This window comes from Myotis davidii, unplaced genomic scaffold (assembly GCF_000327345.1).
Source record: "Myotis davidii unplaced genomic scaffold, ASM32734v1 scaffold1203, whole genome shotgun sequence".
Classification (NCBI taxonomy): domain Eukaryota; kingdom Metazoa; phylum Chordata; class Mammalia; order Chiroptera; family Vespertilionidae; genus Myotis; species Myotis davidii.
The window spans coordinates 1,133,001-1,142,868 of record NW_006294353.1 but is presented as its reverse complement, the minus strand read 5'-3'; positions in this window follow the sequence as shown (position 1 = coordinate 1,142,868).

Sequence of the window (9,868 nt, the reverse complement as noted above, 5' to 3'; positions counted from 1 at the left end):
TGCTCTGGCTGGCACACTTACCAGGTAGTTTTGGCTTTCTATTGATGGCAGTGATCTATTCACTTATAATGAAAAACTCGATGGGTGTAAAGACATTCAGATGAAAGGAAGTTACTGAGTAAATGGTGGCACTGCTGGTACTCGGTTGTAGCCTAAGGACTGGGGAGACTGGGTCCAAGAGACTGCCCGTGCGGAGGCAAGCGCTAAAAAGGCTGGAATTTCATGATGGTTTGGGGGCACTGGCTGGAAATTCTGAGGGACTTGGGTTCAAATTCTTCCTGTGTCTGCACATAGGCTGTCTCTTATCTCTCCTCACTTTCTCTGAGTGGGAGTTCTCTTCTTCACAAAGTGGGGGCCATCGAATCTTTCCTTCTACCCTGTTGTTGCAAGTCAGTTAATTTCACGTCGCAGTGACATTGTTCTCTCAGTCCTTCAGTGGAGCTGGTGATGGTATCCATCTCCCCAGGTGACCGTGAGAATTACACCGAATGCAACGTAAACCACTTAGCAAAGACTCAGTGCGCAGTAAGCACTAGATAAATCAGATGTCTGTGGCTCCTAAAAGACAGACACCACACGTTCAAGAAACTAAAGGTCTATTTTAAATGAAATATGCTTGATCGCCCTTAACTGTCTTTCGTTTTCCAATGAGTAAGCAACGTTTTTGTTGAGCTGCTTTTTAAATGTTTTCAACTCTTTTTTTTTTTAAATGGAACCACAAGGCACTGAGAGAAACCCCCAGAATTTGAGGTTTTTGTCAATTCATGAAAGCCAGCGGGATTTGGGGCAGAAGAAAACGCCAGCATTGAAAACACAAAGATCGTGTGGTGCTTCTGAGAATAAATGCCTGCCTTTGTGCCCCGTAGAGATATGCCATTTATTTTAAAGAGGGGGCTTAGAGAAAACATAACAAAGTAAGCCCAGACTCATGGAAGGTAATCATTGGTACAGGAAACTACCTATTTTTACTTTTGAGGTAACGCTTTCAACAAATTCAACTTCATCTGCTGGTATTTTGTTTTTATTATCTTACTGGACTTTGGAAAACAGTTTGCCAGAACTGAACTTCAGTGACGAAATACTGTCCCTCTTATCTTCTAGATCTTTCCAGGGTAGTGGTTTTCCTCCTCTCTATTCCCAAGTCTCTCTCATACGTATTCTATGTAATAAAAGTCTAATATGCTAAGTATCCGACTGTTTGTTTGACCGTTTGACCAGTTGCTGTGACGTGCCCTGACCACTGGGGGCAGACGCTCTGATCAGTGCTTCAGTGACGAAATACTGTCCCTCTTATCTTCTAGATCTTTCCAGGGTAGTGGTTTTCCTCCTCTCTATTCCCAAGTCTCTCTCATACGTATTCTATGTAATAAAAGCCTAATATGCTAAGTATCCAACTGTTCGTTTGACCGTTTGACCAGTTGCTATGACGTGCCCTGACCACTGGGGGCAGACGCTCTCATCAGTAGGTTTGCTTGCTGCTGGGGTCCAGACAATCGGGACTGGGCAAAAGGGGCTGAACATGCTCTGGCGCCCTCCCGCAGTTCCTCCCCGGCCCCGGATCGTGCACAAGTGGGGTCCCTCTGCCTGGCCTGTAGGGATCAGGCTGAAACCAGCTCTTCGACATCCCCTGAGGGGCCCCGAATTGTAAGAGGGCGCAGTTCAGGCTGAGGGACCCTGCCAGGGCACGAATCCAGACCTCTAGTGCATAAATAAACTTATTATATTAAATAAGGTAACATTTCAAGTCAGTGGCCTGTTTATTAAATCATACTGGAACAATTAGTCATTAAGAATGAGTTTACCACCACACATCTATTAGAATGGCCGAAACCCAGAACACCGACAACACCAAATGCTGGTGAGGATGTGGAGCCACAGGAACTTTGATTCGTTGCTGGTGGGGGCGCAAAATGGTACAGCTACATTGGAGGACCGTCTGGTGGTGCCTTAAAAAATCAAAAATAATGTCCTCATAGGATCCAGCAACCGTGGTCCTTGGTATTTATCCAAAGTAGTTAAAAACATAGGTTCACACAAAAACCCGCACACGGATGTTTATAGCAGCTTTATTCATAGTTATTAAAACTTGAAGCAACCAAAATGTCTTTCGGTGTGAAGGGATAAAGTGTAGTACATCTACATGATGGAATTTATTCGGTGCTAAAAAGAAATGAGCTGTCAAGCCATGAAAAGACATTGAGGAACCTTAATTGCATATTAATAAGTGCAAGAAGCCCATCTGAAAAGGCTACCTACCATGCGATTTCAACTATATGGCGATCTAGAAAAGGCAGAACTATGGAGACAATAAAAAGATCAATGGTTGCCAGGAGTTAGGGGAGAGGGAGGATTTTTAGGGCAGCGAAGATACTCTATAAACTATAATGATAGACATGTCTCATTATATATTTGTCAAAACCCATTGAATGCACAACACCAAGAGTGACTCATAATGTGAACTATGGACTTTGGGTGATGATGATGTGTCAGTGTACGTTCAACTGTAACAAATGTGTCACTGGGGGGCGCGTGGTGAGAATGGGAGAGACTGTGCATATGGTGGTGGGGGAGGGAGGGATAAATTTCTGCACTTTGCTCTCAATTTTGCTGTGAACCTAAAACTACTCTTAAAAAAAATTCTTTAAGAAAGTTAAAACTCAACCTGAAATGCCTGCACAATATTTTTTGGTAGGTTAAAGTTTAAGAGCTTGGCAAACTTTCTTTAAATGGATAAGTGGTAAGTATTTTTGATGTTGTAGGCCTCATATCTCTGTCACAACTACTCAGCTCTGCCACTGTAGCACAAAAACAATTATGATGTCAAAATGGGCATGACTGCTTTCCAATAAAACTTTATAAAAACAGCCAGCAGATCCACATGTTGTAGTTTTTCTCCCCTAAACCTATACTATAAAAAGCATTAGAAGAAACCAAGAGCAATGTTTCTATTATACATATACTAGGGGCACAGTGCACGAATTTGTGCACCTTGAAAGGAACTGTGGGCTGAGAGGCTGTGGTGGGCACAGGGGCAGGTCTTGGCCCATCTTCCGCGCTCCCACCCAGCCCCTCCTGCCGCGGCTCCACTCCCACCACTGCCGCTCCCACATGCTGACGGTGCTGGCCCTGCTCGCACCCACTGACGGTGCAGAGCAATTGTGGCCAGTGCCATCAGCGGGTGCGAGTGGTGGCTGCTGCCCCAATCACCCCTCAGGACACGGGAAGGTGGAGAAGCCCTCAAGGGCGATTGGAGCTGGCAGTCGCTGCTCGCACCTGCTGACGGCGCCGAGTGATCGGGACTGGCGCCGGGTGCCAGCAGTGGGTGTGAGTGACGGCTCAGGTGCCGGCTGTGGGTGTGAGTAGCGCTGGCACTAGCAGTGGGCATGAGTGGGGACATCACTGGCAGTGGGTGCGAGAGGCAGCTGCTGGCCCGATCACCCATCAGGAGTAGGGGGAGGTGGAGAAGCCCTGAGGGGTGATCGGGACCAGCAGCGCCACTCGCACCTGCTGACGCCGCCGCCGAGCAATTGGGGCTGGTGCGAGCAGGCTGGCACCGGCAGCAGGTGCGAGTGCCTGGTAGGACTGCAGTGCATGGGGGTGAAGAATTTTCAATAACCACCAGAGGCTGGCCGCCTCAGTCTGGCACCCCCGCTCACCTGCTCCATCATCCTGCCATGGCTGATGCCTGCCATGTTTCATGCTCTGCCGCCTGCTGCTGCTGATGCCCGCAATGTTCTGCGTGCGCCCCCTGGTGGTCAGCTCATGTCATAGCGACCGGTTGTTCAGTTGTTCCGCCGTTCAGTCTATTTGCATATTAGGGTTTTATATATATACTAGAGGCCCAGTGCATGACATTCGTGCACTGGGGGGTGGGGTCCCTCAGCCTGGCCCATGTGCTCTCACAGTCTGGGACCCCTCAGGGGATGCTGGAGGTGGGAGAGGCTCCTGCCACTGCCACTGCACTCGCCAGCCGTGAGCCCGGCTTCTGGCTGAGTGGTGCTCCCTCTGTGGGAGTGCACTGACTACCAGGGGGCAGCTCCTGTATTGAGCATCTGCCTTCTGGTGGTCAGTGTGCATCATAGCAACCGGTCATTCCATTGTTTGGTCGATTTGCTTATTAGGGTTTTATTATATAGGATATTTCAGAGAGGAAGGGAGAGAGGGATAGAAACATCAATGATGAGAGAGAATCATTGATTGGGTGCTCCTACACGCCCCCACAATCCAGGCATGCGCCCTGACCGGAAATTGAATCCTGACCTCCTGGTTCATAGGTCAATGCTCAACCACTGAGCCACATGGGCCAGGCCAAGGAAAATGTTTCTGACAGAAACACTATTAAGGCACAGGAAACAGAAGGCAAAGGAGAAGATTGATAGACAAAATTAGTATTTAGGATCTCTTCTAAGATCTTTTTTAAATGCCTGCAAATTAATAAGAACAAAACAATCTAATAGGAAAACGAGAAAAGGCTTTGAATAGACATATCAAAAAGAGAAAACCCATATGGCTTACAAACCACGGAGATGTTCAATCCCGCCCGTAATTAGGGAAATGCGATTTAAAGTGACAAAGGGAGCCCACTTGACGACCATACTGGAAAGTTAAGTTTCACACAATCAGCGTTAGTGAGGGTGTGGGAAATATAGCCTCTGACACACGGCTGCTGGGAGTGTGGCTTAGCACAGCCACTTGGGAGCTTAATTTGGCAATTCTTCTTAAATTTAAGAATCATATTTCCTATGACTTGATCATCTCATTACTTAATTTTATTTGAATCAGATAGTGCCGTGTGTAGTAAAAGACGTACAAGGATATGCATTGCATTCCTCCTAATAATGGTGGGAAATTGGAAGCAACCGAGGTGTCTATTAGTTAAATATGCGCTGCATATATTCATAATTTTTAAAATATATTTTATTGATTTTTCACAGAGAGGAAGGAACAGGGATAGAGAGTTAGAAACATCGATGAGAGAGTCACATCAATCAGCTGTCTACTACACACCCCACACTGGGGATGTGCCCGCAACCAAGGTACATGCCCTTGACCTGAATTGAACCTGGGACCTTTCAGTCCACAGGCCGACGCTCTATCCACTGAGCCAAACCTGTCAGGGCCATAAAATTGAATATTAAACTAATTTTATAAAAGTAAGGTGGTTCTGTAGCAGTGGTTCTCACCTAGAGGTGATTTGGCCTCTGTGGGGACATTTGGCGATGTCTGGGCACATTTTCTTCATGGCTGTGGTGGGGAGGCTACTGCCATGTAGTGGGTGGAGACCACAGATGCTGTTAAATTTCCTACAATGTACAGACCGGCACCCACCACAGAGACAATCCAGCCCCGGGCTGAGAAATCTATGAACTAACTGAGGGAAAACCAAGTTATAAAGAAGTATGCAGAGGACAATCATACCTGTGTTAAGACACACTGTATGGAAACATAAAATTACCATATGACCCACATTTCCACTCCAAAGGACTGAAAAGAGCCCTGACCAGTTGGTTGGAGCATCAGCCCGTACCCTAAAAGGTTGTGGGTTTGATCCTCAGTTGGGGCATGTATGGGAGGCAACTGATGAATGTTTCTCTCACATTGATGTTTCTCTCTCTCTCTCTCTCTCTCTCTCTCTCTTCCTCTCTTTAAAATCAATTTTCAAAAATTGAAAAGAATTCAAACAAATCCTTGTACACAAATACTCACAGCAATACTATTAACAATAACCGAAAGGTGGAAACCACCACGGTGAATGGATAAAGAAAATGTGGTCCTTCTACACCATGGACCACCCCTCAGCCATAGGAGGAGGGAAGCACAGACACGCTACAAGCTGGGGGGATCTCAAACACATGCTGCCGAGTGGAAGACACCGAAGACCCATCGTGTGTGGCTCTGCTTATGCGGGACGCTCAGAACAGAACTTGTAAGTCCGTAGATCAGTGGTTGCCAGGGGCTGTGGGTGGGGGATGGGGAGTGACTGTTGACGGGGACGAAGTCTCCTTTTGGGGCGATGGAAACGCTCTGGAACCAGATGGAGGTGATGGTTGCACAACACTGTGAATGTTCTGAACGCCCCTGAAGTGTTCATTTTATGGAACATGAATTTGACCTCAAAAACAAAGCCGAAGTACAAGACTTCACATCAGTCCTCATTGTGGGGGTTCGTGTCTGTTCATACGCCACATACAGACCAGTCTGGAAGGATGCCCATCAAATTTATTAGCAGCATCGCATGGCTGGTCATTGCATAACTTTTAGCCTTACTGGTGGTGTTTCAATTACTTAATAAGAAGAAACAAATATCTGTGTGTTGTTGATTTTTAAAATATTTACAAAGACATTTAGTTGTGCAAATGACCTGGCTGGGGACGGATGAAGGTAGAGGGCCACGCCAGGCAACCTCCTCGGCCCCCTGGGCAATGGCAGGGCTGCTCTCCTGCCAAAGTCGGCAGCCAGGGCCCCAAATCCCAAAATTGCATAGCACTGGGCTCTGCTCACCCCGGAGCAGCTCCGCTAATTGACTCGCCCTTAGCAGGCAGGGGGGAGGGACAGAGAGGACACTGTCCCCTCGAGGTTGCCCTCTCCCTTGCAGGATCCCCAGGGGCCCCAGCCTCCTGGCAGCAGAAGCAGAGGCCGTAAGGACCAGAGTGAGAGGGGGCAGAGGGCAGGAGCAGAGGTGGCATAAAGCACACGGGTGAGGCTCAGCTAAGCCCCTGCCCAGCTGGCATGCTCAGGGCAGCAGGCTCCTCGCCTGGCAGCCCAGCCTCACCTGTATAGCTCTCACCTGCAGGGCCATGCCACGCTAGGGCCTTCCGCCGGGGTGAGGCAGAAGCAGCTGCAGGGCCTGGAGCCCCAGGTAAGCCACCGTCCTTCCCTTTCACCTGAGCAGGAGACACCTAGGAACCCAGCATCTAGCCCGGACTCAGAGGAGCCCCCTGTTTCTAAAGCTCCTCGTACAAGTTGAGTCTATGGGGTGGGGGGTGGGTGCGGGCAGCAGGCAGGGCGCCACTCCCTAGCTTCAAGGCCATGCGATGCCGATGATCTTATGTGGAAGGTTCACTGGACAGGGGAGAAAAGTCCGGTGCCGTGAGAAGAGCTGCCGCTCCAAGGTCACCAGCACCCTGTGTCTCTCTCCTCTGTGTCCTGGCCAGAAACCAGTGGTGACAGCACTGGGACAGGCAGAGGAGAGAGAGATTCAGGGTTGAGGGACGCCGGCCACCTGCCGGGGGTGTGGAGTGTGGGGAAGGGAGGGACGGGTGGGATCGTGGAAGGGAGTTAAGGATGAAAAGAGGGAGAGAACATGGAGGGAGGAGGTGGCCGAAATGGGAAGGAGAACCCAGAGGGAGGGAAACGAATCAGCTCATTGAGAAGAGACAGCCAGACCAGGGCAGACAGGGAGGGCAAGGTAGGACGGAGAGATGAGACAGACCTAGCCCGCGGCTCTCAACCAGGGCCGTTCTGCACCCCACCCTGCCAGGGGACGTTGGCAATGTGTGAAGATTTTTTTTTAAATCCTCACTGGAGGATATGTTTCTTTGTTGATTTGAGAGAGAGAGGAAAAGAGAGAGAGAGAGAGAGAGAGAGAGAGAGAGAGAGAGAGAGAGAAGAGAAAAACATTGATTGGCCTCCCACACGTCCTGACCCGGGTCCGAACCGGAAATCTGGGTACGCGCCCTGACCGAAAATCGAGCCTGCAACCTTTTGGTGTTTGGGAGGACGCGCCAACGGAGCCCCTGGCCAGGGCTGAAGATACTTTTGATGATCACACTTGAGAGATGCTCCTGGTGCCAGGGATGCTGGTCACCATCCTGCCCCACCGTAAAGAATGACCCCGCCCCAAATATCCCTAACGCAGGAGTCGGGAAACGCTGCCCGAGGGGTATGCGTGGGCAGGACTTGTCCCCGAACGTGTGGCCCCCGAGTCTCTGGGTGGGGATTGGCCTCACTGCCAGGGTCCCTCTAAGTTCCAGGCAGTTGGGTCTCCCAACTCGCTCACTCTCTGTTCAGCTTACTTATAGAGGAACCACTAGGTGTTCTCCTGGGGATTGATGCCAGGGCGTTAGCTGCCCTCTCTGATGTCCTGGACACACCCCTCATGGTACTATGGCTTTCCTTTTCTTTACTTAAAAAAATAAATAGACTTTACGTTTTAGAGCAGTTTTAGGGTTACAGAAAATTGAGCAGATAGCACAGAGCTCCTATAGCCTGCCCTTCTCCCCGCACAGTTCCCTCCATGAACAGCCTGCATTATTGAGGTACTTTTTTCTCTTTACTTTTTTTTTCAAATTTGAAAATGAAATGGCTTTCTTTCTTTCTTTCTTTTATTGTCTCAAGTTTTACATATTCTCCTTTTTCCCCAGTTGCCCCCCCCCGCCCCTGCTCCCCTACCATTTGTCTCTGGATCTATTCTTGTTCATCAAATTATGTTGATCATTATATCCCACATATGAGTGAGGTCATGTGATGTTTATCTTTCTCCGACTGGCTTATTGACACATGATCATTAACTAACGCCCCCAGTTCACCTTCAGGCTCACTCTTGCTGCTGCACATCCTGTGAGTTCTGACAAACGCACAATGTCATGTCCACCGGGACAGTGTCACACAGAATAGTTTCACATCCTAACAAAGGCCCGAGTTCCACTGCCCATCCCCTCCCCTCTCCCCCTGAGCCCTGCAGCCACTGATCTCTGTACTGTCTCCATAGTTTGACCTTTTCCAGAATGAACGAGCGGCTCTCTTAGCTGCATTCTGCATCCCCATCATCTCACAAGGCGGCACATGCAGTCCCGGGCCTCCTCCCCAGGACACGGCCGGCTCTTGTCTTCTCATCGCTCCGGGCCCTTTCTTCCTTCCTGGCTGGGATTTTGGGGATCTTAACTGAGGAGGAGGGAGCATGTGCATCATGAAACCGGCACTTCCCTGGTCCTGGAAGTGGCCGCGGACATGAGCAGCCACCAGTCAGTGGTGAGTGTAAAGTGAATTAGGAAAAAGATAGGCTTTAGGGTCAGTCAGTCGTAGGTTCAGGTCTGGAGCTGTGGTCCCTGCGCAAGGGATGTGCGTTCTGTGGGATTCACGGCCACGGCTGTAAAGCAGGGATAATGGCTCGTGCTCCGTAAGGTCGCGGTAAACATGGAATAAGAAATGCATGAGCACAGGTGCCTGGTCCATAGTGTTACCGAGCAAGGGGTCGCTGCCTGAAGCACACAGAAGCCAATATGATGGCCCTGGCTTTGAGAAAAGGAAGAGCTGTCATTTGTGAGTTCAGCCGGTCAGGGGACAGGAGGCCAGGCTCAAATCTATCTCCCTGGTCCAGGGTGTGGGGCAAGATTCAAGAGGTTTCAGCACCAGCTCTTCCCGGACAACAGACCCTTTACCTCGGAATGTGAAGGGTTTGGGGGGTCAGGTTCCGGTCACGTCCGGTCCTTTGTTTCTGTGGGGGGAGCAGTTACGGCTCCACAGTGTTACTCGTGAGTGGTGTTCACACGTGTTGCTCCTACAGGTTGGTTCTGGCTCTTGTTAGAAACTGCACAGGACAAGTTCGAGCTTGTTCTGCAGTCACAGTTGCGTCTCCAACAGGACTCACGATGATGAGGGTCATGACAGTTAGGAGCAAGGATTTTTAATCTCACTCAGGGATTGTTGTTTGGAAGCACCCAGGAAGGAGGGACTAAATCTGCTTTGTGAGGAGAGTATCCAGGAGGGCTGCACAGAGGAGGTGACATTGAAGCTGAATCTTAAAAAATGAACAGGAATCTGCAGGTGGAGAAGGGAAGGAACCGGGCTCAGGGCGGAGGGAGCCGGCCAAAGGATTGCACCTTACGGTGCATGGCCTGCGCCCCATCCCCCCCCACCCCCCCCCCCA